Source organism: Rhinolophus ferrumequinum, chromosome 28, assembly GCF_004115265.2.
Source record: "Rhinolophus ferrumequinum isolate MPI-CBG mRhiFer1 chromosome 28, mRhiFer1_v1.p, whole genome shotgun sequence".
In the NCBI taxonomy this organism is placed as follows: Eukaryota; Metazoa; Chordata; class Mammalia; order Chiroptera; family Rhinolophidae; genus Rhinolophus; species Rhinolophus ferrumequinum.
The window spans coordinates 4,484,828-4,492,982 of record NC_046311.1 but is presented as its reverse complement, the minus strand read 5'-3'; the positions used below and the strand labels follow the sequence as shown (position 1 = coordinate 4,492,982).

Sequence of the window (8,155 nt, the reverse complement as noted above, 5' to 3'; positions counted from 1 at the left end):
TAATTTTTCTTTAGAAAAAGATAATATAGGTACATTGTAGAGATTTGGGGGGAAAAAACAGAAAAGCACAAAGAAGAAACTAAGAACCACCTGAAATCCCACCGCCTAAATGCAATACAAATAAGAGAAAGAAAGAGAGGTTCATGCTGTAATACTGACTTACAGCCTGCTTTATTCATTTAATATTTTGTAAACGTCTTCCCATGTTCTTCTACAATGTCATTTTTTAATGGCAGGAACACACCATGCTGCCAATCCCCTAGTGTTGGACAGTGAGGTTGGTTTTTATTTGTTTGGTGTTATAAATAACGCTGTCAGGAACATCCAGGTACATCAGTGTTTGCACAGGTTTCAGTGAATTCCTAAAGGCAGAATTGTTTTGATAGATATCGTTAGGTTTCCCCCAAACAAAGCATGTGCCTCATGACCCAGGAGTGACAACGCTACCCTTGTACCCTCACCAATGCTGGATTTGAAAAACAATCATTGCCGGTTTAAATCCCACATTTGTAAAAGCCACGAGTGCCCCGTGGGACACCTGAGGCTGAGGACCTGATGAGAGTGCTGGGAACTTGAACGTGGCCCTACTGTATCGGCACGGGCCACCGGCGTGTCCCCACTTCCTTGGCACAAGAAGCAGCCTGCTACAAGACACAGCCAGACACCGCAGGAACGATGCCGGCAAGAGGGGCCATTTATTACATGCCTGCTATGCCCAGACCCTTTTGACACATTCTAACTAGCAACGGGATCCCTGCAAGGTGAATATCGGAGCCATTCCTACGGATGAAGAAAATGAGTTCTCAAAGAGGCCGGAGTTTAAACGCTGGGCTGTGTGATCTCACTACCCCATGCTTGCGAGGCCCCTCTCAGCATAGCCCCGGAAGAAGAGTCTGATTTTGGGTACACATGTGCCCTGACCCAGAGAAAACCGTCTAAGCACACAGGAAGTGGGGTATGGAGGGCGGGGAGCCATGAGCTGGGGGACACTGAGGAGGGGGCTGGTAGAGCACACAGGCCCACGGGCCATGAGCTGTGTGACCGCGGTGATGTCTTATTTGTAACCCAAAGAGTTAAAAATATCTTAACACGAGGAGCAGACACTCAGAGTACTTCAGGAGGATGAAGGAAGGAGTGAAGAATGTTCTTTGAGCACCTACTGTGTGCCAGGCACTGTTCTAGGTGCTGGGATATACCAGTGAGCAAAAGAGGCAAAATCCCTGTCCTTGGGGAACTTTCCTTCGGTTGGGGGTAAGGGGTGACAAAAAGAATACACGTAGATAAGTGTTTAGAGCAATGAAAAAAATGGTGCCACCTTGCCAGTTTGTACTATACAAGGAAAGGCACACGTGACTTGCTCCAGTGGTTACAGAAGAATCATGCACTTTTCTAGGTCATTGAGGAGAGTTTGGTGGGCACTGGGGGTGATCGGGGTGGGCTTCAAGGAAGAGGTGAACTGATCTAGTATTTGCAGAGTAGGTGAGCGGTAGACCTTTCCCCCTCTGCCCTTTGGCTTTTCTGGTCTCATCCAGCCCCTCCAGAGGATTCCAGGCCACTCCCCACCCCTCCCCCATACTTCTGCGGACCACCGGAAGTCTGGAGTTCCGGGCTTGTCCTCTGAGACCACAGTTAAAGAAACTGGCTGCTCAGGCTGGACAGGGGTTTAACCCAGGAGTCAGTCACTTCCTCCTAAACCGTGGGTGCCCTGATGAGTGGAGATGATGAGTGAAGATGACTGGCACAGGGAGGCCCTCTCTCTGGGGAGAGGCGCAGGGCATGGCAGCCACATTGGCAGGTTGTGGGTTGAGCACCCAGGTTACTCAGATTCTCCTGCTTCAAGGTGGGGTCTTCCCACTTCCAGACCTGGTGGCCATGGTGAGAGAGCCGTTCAGGCACAGCCACTGTGTCATCCTTCCCTCTTGGCAGGTCACCATCAGCATCCTCGGCCTTGTGCCACAAGCAGCCCGAGGTTGTGGCCAGGGCACCAGGACAGGACGCAGAAGTTTTGGGGCTGGCCCCAGTTCCACAAATTTGGTCAGAACACACAACCTCCGTGGGCCTTATTTCCTTCATTTGCAACTGACAGCCTCCAACCTGCCTTGTGTGCAGCCCTGATCTGCTGTGAAACTCCACGGAGAACACACAGCGTGGTGCTTAGCCCCTGGACCCAGAGGTTCAAGGGGCCGGGGTTCGAGTCCCAGCCGTGCCACTTCCCAGCTGGGTGACCTTGGGCAAGTGGCTTAATCTCTCTAAGCTTCCATTCCCCCATCCACATAACGGGGTGAAAACAGTATTCAACTTTCAGGATGGTTGTGAGGACTGGATGAGTCTAAGGCATGTCACGCTTTTAACACAGAGTGTGGTAGTCAGTGCTTCAAGGACACAGCTGCTCTTATTTGCATCTAGAAGTGAATGGCAAGTCCCTTGTAAAGAGTCATAAATCTCATTGGGGATAGATTGCCTCCATGATGTGGATAATGGTATTTTTTTCTGGTGCTCTGAAAAGTCTGCAGAGGCAAGGCGTGGGAGAGCGGGCCCCAGGCTCTCCCTAGCACCTGGAGCTGCTATGAGGTAAGGAGAGAGGACACGGGCCCCTATGCAAAACTCTCTCCTCTGACAACTTGTGGGATCAAAAGTAAGGTCATCAGTTGTGGGAAACTGGATATCCTGTGCTCCCTGATGGGCTGATGTGAGAAGGACATAGCATCCCATCTGCGCTATTCCTGCCAAAAACGCATACCCTGAATGTAATCATGCGGAACCAGCAGACAGACTCAAACCGAGGGACATTTCTGCAACACTGGCCTGGCTTCTTAAAAAAAAAAAAAAAAAAAAAATGAATTTGAGATTGCACTTATCACACCCTCATGTAAGCGCTGCAAGGTTACGTTTACTTATCTCTTTCCCCCAGTTGATTTCTGGCCGCAGGGTTCGGGGACCTGGTGGAGGGGCAGTGAGCGGTCAGGCTGGTCTGTTCCTGGCATTGGGTAGTTTGATGACTTAGGTACCTGATCCCCACAACGTTCTCTGTAGGAACTTAGGGTGGACTGGGCTCTGGAACTGGAGAGCATTCTGGATAACCTCCACGGACTTGGAGATGGACCATCAGTGATACTAGAATAAAGGAAGCAGAGAAACAAAGGCCCATGTAGCCATGCTCACCTCAAAGTCCTTTGATTCCCCCACCATAGACCACACTCCGTAGGCCCTGCTCCCTGGGGGGGTGGGGGGGGGTCTGCCCAGGCAGATTCAGGATTCTGCTCCATCCTGGCCAGAGCCCGCCAACCCCCCAGTCTGAGGAAAGCCCCTTCCCACCTCGGTCCAGCTTTTCCAAGTGCACCTCTCTGATGGATGCTGCTTTCTGATTGCCACCAGCAGCTTTCCTCCCCATCCATCCCTCTCACTCCTTTTGTGAATATGATTTTTTTTAATTTAGTTTTTTATCATACAGCAATGTATGATTATTTGTTCTCCTTTCTTGAAACAGCTTCCGGGGGCCCCTCTCCTTGCCCTTGCTGCAAACCCCTCATCCTGGCCTCCAGTTCCCCTGTCTGACCTTCAAGGTCAACTCATCCTGAAACGGACCGCTCCAAGGTCTATGTACACCTTTTAACACTAGGAAAAATTTGGAGAAGGTGGTGGCTTTATCCACAGCCACAACCGGTATTCCACGTAGGCTAGTAATCCCCGAACGGGCCTTTTATCAACTTATGGTCCAAACATGACAAGGGGATCAGCGCGTCTAAAGAAGTCCTTGGCAGAGGTGAGAGTAGTAAGAAAGATCCCCAAACATTCCTGCTCCCTCACACCTTTGCTTAAAGGGCCTCCAAGAGATTAACAATGACAGAGAGACAAACCTGACCACAGCTTTCTAGAAGATGAAGAGCTGTTCTCCTACAGAGCAAGGAGACCAGTTTTTCTTCATATTCTAAGTCCTTGGGGAAAACACAAAAGACACTGGATTAAATGCAGCAGGAAAGATCTGGGCTCAAAATCAGGAAGAATTGCCAAACGGATGGTGAGAACTGCAGAACCTGAGTATGACCTACCTGGCAGGAGCTGTTGGGCAGGCCCCTCCCGGAAGTTCTGAGCACAAAGACAGACCCTGGTTCAGCTGCATTTATGGGGTGGGCCCCTGCCAAGCCCTGTAGTCAGGGCTGCTGCTGTTGTACAGCCAGGGGGGCCGGGTTGCAAGGGAGGCAGTGGCATAAGATGGCCAGGGAGCTTCCCCAGCCAAGGAAGAGCTGGGCAGGGCTGGTGTGGCCCGCGGGAGAGCTACTCAGGATTACGCTGCTGTCCATTCTCTTTTCTAACTCTTCCGCGTCTGTCAGGATTCAGCATAGGCATCACTTCCTCCAGGAAGACACCCTCCCCTCCCAGGGCTCTGAGCCCACAGCAGCGAACCCTGGGACTCAGCTGCTTCCCTCTCCAGACTGCAGGTTCCTTCAGGGGGGACAGTGGGTGATCCATCATGGCATCCCTCGTGGTTGGCAGATGCTTGGGAGCCGTACATGGCATGAGGAAAGGAAGGAAGAAGGAATGGAGGGAAAGAAATAGGGAGGGAGGATGAGAGGAAGGGAAAGGTAAAGGAAGGGAGGAGGAAGAAAGGGAGTAGGGAGAGAGGGAGGGAGGAAGGAAGGGGAAAGGTTAGAGGGAATAGGGGAAAAGGAAGGTACAAGGGAGGGCAGAGGAAGGGAGGATGGGATGCAGGGACACTGTGCTCTAAACTTACACAGATGCCCCAGGCCCACCCCTGCTCCGTGGATAGTGGTTTATCAACAGCAGCACTACCCCAGGCTTTCTGGTAGCTGGGGCTTGGGCTGCTACACATTTCCTGCCTCATGCAGGCCCCGGGGCCCCCAGGGAGATGGTCCGAGCAGCTAGTTGGTCCTGAGCATCAGAGCTTGGGGTTGTGGGGGATTGTGATGGGCACAGACTGACAAGTGAGGGCGGACAGCTCCAGGGGCCAAGAGAGAGCTGGGCCACAGGTGGGACCGTGCACATTCTCCTTAGATCTACTTCTTGCTCATTTCTACTTGATTCACGTAATTTCAGAGCTGTGTTCCTAGCGGGACGTGGGCTTTGATTTGATTGAATGTTTTTCACAACATGACAATAACGTTATTGTTATGCCTGCCCATAAAGGATAGGAAACACATTATAACCGACGCAAACAAAGGAAAGAATACAAAAAGGACCTGAAATCCCAGAGATAACTATTGTCAACATTTTGTTGCACATCATTCTAGAATTTATATATATGTATATCTTTGTATCGTTACATATTTAAACGTGGACAAGTTCTAGACCTAACTTCCTTGTAAATTCGCAGCAGTGTTATTGATTAAAGTCAAATATAGTAGGAGAGCAAAGAATTGGGCAACATCTGTGATTGAGATGATGATTCTGAGACGCGGAAAGGGAGAGGTTTCCTCTGGAAAACACAAATGCTGCGTGATTCCACTAGTATAAGGTACCTAGAAAAGGCAAATTCATAGAGACAGAAAAATAGAATAGTGGTTGTCAGGGGTGGGGGCCAGGGAGGAAAGGGGAGTTAGTGTTTACAGAATTTCAGTTGGGGAGATAGAAAGTTCTGGAGCTGGATGGTGGTGATGGCTGCACAACAGTGTGACTGTACTTAACGCCACTGAATTGTACACTTAAAAATGGCTAAAATGGTCCATTTTATGCTATGTATATTTTACCACAAATGACAAATAAATTTTTAAAAATACCCCTATGGGCGTACGTATGTGCAGGCCCTATTAAAATGGATGTCTGGAGTGGAGGTGGAAATAGAGTGAAAAGTAGGTGGACAGGGAACAGCAGTGGGAGGGAGACTTTCGCCGTGTTCCTTTTAATACTTTTTCAGTGCATGTATTGCCTATTCGAAACATTAAGCACAGAATGCCTTTTTTTTTTTTTTTTAATTCTTCCTGATATTGTACCAAAATCTGGCCGACAACATGTCGAACAGGTCAACTTCTTCCTCTAAGTGATGGTCTTTTAAGTCCTTAAGGGTATTCTGCTGCCTCTGAGCCTCCCCTTTGGTTCTCTGTTCCTCCTGCTCAGTACTGGGGGCTCTGGTCACTGCAGAGGGGTGTCTGGGTCTGTGGGCTCTCTAGGGGTCATCTGTGGTTTGGGATGTCCACCATCCTCGCCCCAGAGCTTCCGACGTCTCCTTTGGAGACTCTCCCACTGTGTACAATCTCTGTTGGAGGAGGTCCCAACTTCCCACTGTAAAAGCAAAAGAAAGCCATGGCCCATTCAGGAGGCAAGCATGTGACTCAGCCAATCAACTCACTGTTCCTGGGCTCTGCTCCTCCGAGTGCTGCAAGGAAGCTGGGTGCCTAGAGGTGGTGTTTCTTCTAGCAGTGGTGAGCTAGAGGGCTAGTCCTGTGCTTTCTCCTTTGTGGGGGTACCTGCTACCTAGGCCCCTAGCGCTCTTTGGTTCTGGCCCACTCTCCACTCCTGGCCTTCCAGCCTCCATCAGTTCTGTGAGCCCTAAAGGCTGTTGACTCCAGAAGGAACATACTTGTCAGAAAAGACTCCTTGTGGTAACTGGGCCCAAATTCATAATCAGAGTCTAATCAGAACCGTTGTTTTCGGGGAGCTTCTCATGTATACTGCACTTTAGGGAAAAGCCACAAACTGGGCTGCCAAGCCTCCTGCACTGTGTTCCTGCCGGCTGAGCCCAACTTTGTAAACGAGTTCCTAGAATCATATTTTGACCAAAGAGCTGAGACCTGCCCGGTCCAGTTAGAGCTGCCCAGATATATCCTCATTTGCATCTTTACTGACCCATCAGAGCAGCTCCATAATGTCCACTCGGGACATGGGATTCCAACCAGTCAGGACAGTACAACATGGACCAATCAAACTGTACAAATTTGGATCCCTTATTTGCATAAAAATGGACCAATCCAGGACCAAGGCAGGCATTTTCTCTGCATAAGGGGTCCTCCCCTCTGTCTCACAGGAGAGCACACTCTCTGTTTGCTTGGGAGACTGCATTTCTCAGGTTTGCAGACTGTTCACCTGAATTAAGTCTCTCCTTTTATGGCACCACAGTTTGGGGACTCCTGCTGGCATTGGATTGTGTGGCAGTGACCTTTAGTGGATGAGGCTGTCTAAAAATTTTTGCTTAAGCTAACCAGAGGCAGCCTCTGTATTTCATGAGCAAGAATCCTAATTGACAGAAGCCCAATTTACATATGAATTTGGGGGGTGTAACAGATTCTGTTTTCCCAAGATGGGCGTCAACAGTTTTTCCCATTCCACATGCTAGTTACCAATATAACCTCGCCATTCCTTCCGCGGAGAGGTGAACTCTATGTCCCCCCCTCTTGACTATGAGCAGGCTTTCCCAAATAGAGTATGGCAGAAGGGACGCTATGTGACTTCTAAAACTAGGCCGTAAGAAACCATGCAGTTTTGGCCTGGTCCCTTGAGATGCTTGCTCTGGCATGGAAGTCAGCCTCCATGTAAGACCTTCAATGACCCCGAGGCTGGACAGGCACCTGTAAGAGGTCTGGTTGACAGTCCCAGGTGGGACTCCCAGATGACAGCCAGTTATCAACTACCAGCCAAGTGAGTGCATTCCTCTTGGACATCCAGCCCAGTCAAATGTTCAGATGATGGCAGACCCACCCATAAACCACCTGGGAGGCCCCTGGCAAGAACTGTGCAGGTAAGCCTTCCCAAGTTTCTGACCCACGACATCACAAACAAAAAACGGATTGTTTTAAGGTGCTAAATTTGGGGATTATTAGTTATGCAGCAGTAGAAGCTAGAAACTCTCGCTTGCTTGCCCCACAGAAAATTGTATTTTCTCGGGGGGTCGGAGGGAAAAAAAAAAAAAAAAAAAGAAAATTGTATTTTCTCAGCAAGAAAGATGACAGGATAAAAAGCAATGAAACTAACATTTATTAAGTCCTACCACAGACACCCTTTTCATATACCACCTCATATAACCCTCACAATTCTGTGAGTTGGGGACAGTTATTCCCTGGTTGAAAAGAGTAATTGGGGCTCAGAGGGGACAAAGCAGCTAGTTAAGTGTCAGACTGCAGAGCCCGTGCTTTTCCTGCTAGAGCAAAGCCCCCGAAAGCAAGAGTAAAGGAGCAAGTGAGGGAAGAAAGTTGAATTTAACAAC

The 8,155-nt window shown here is 49.4% G+C and overlaps 1 protein-coding gene across 1 annotated transcript in view; it reads left to right on the top strand.

The window, feature by feature from the left end:
- The window catches only part of LOC117018767 (uncharacterized), a 112,158-nt gene that overhangs the window by 95,185 nt on the left and 8,818 nt on the right, over positions 1–8,155 (top strand). The window lies entirely within an intron of this gene.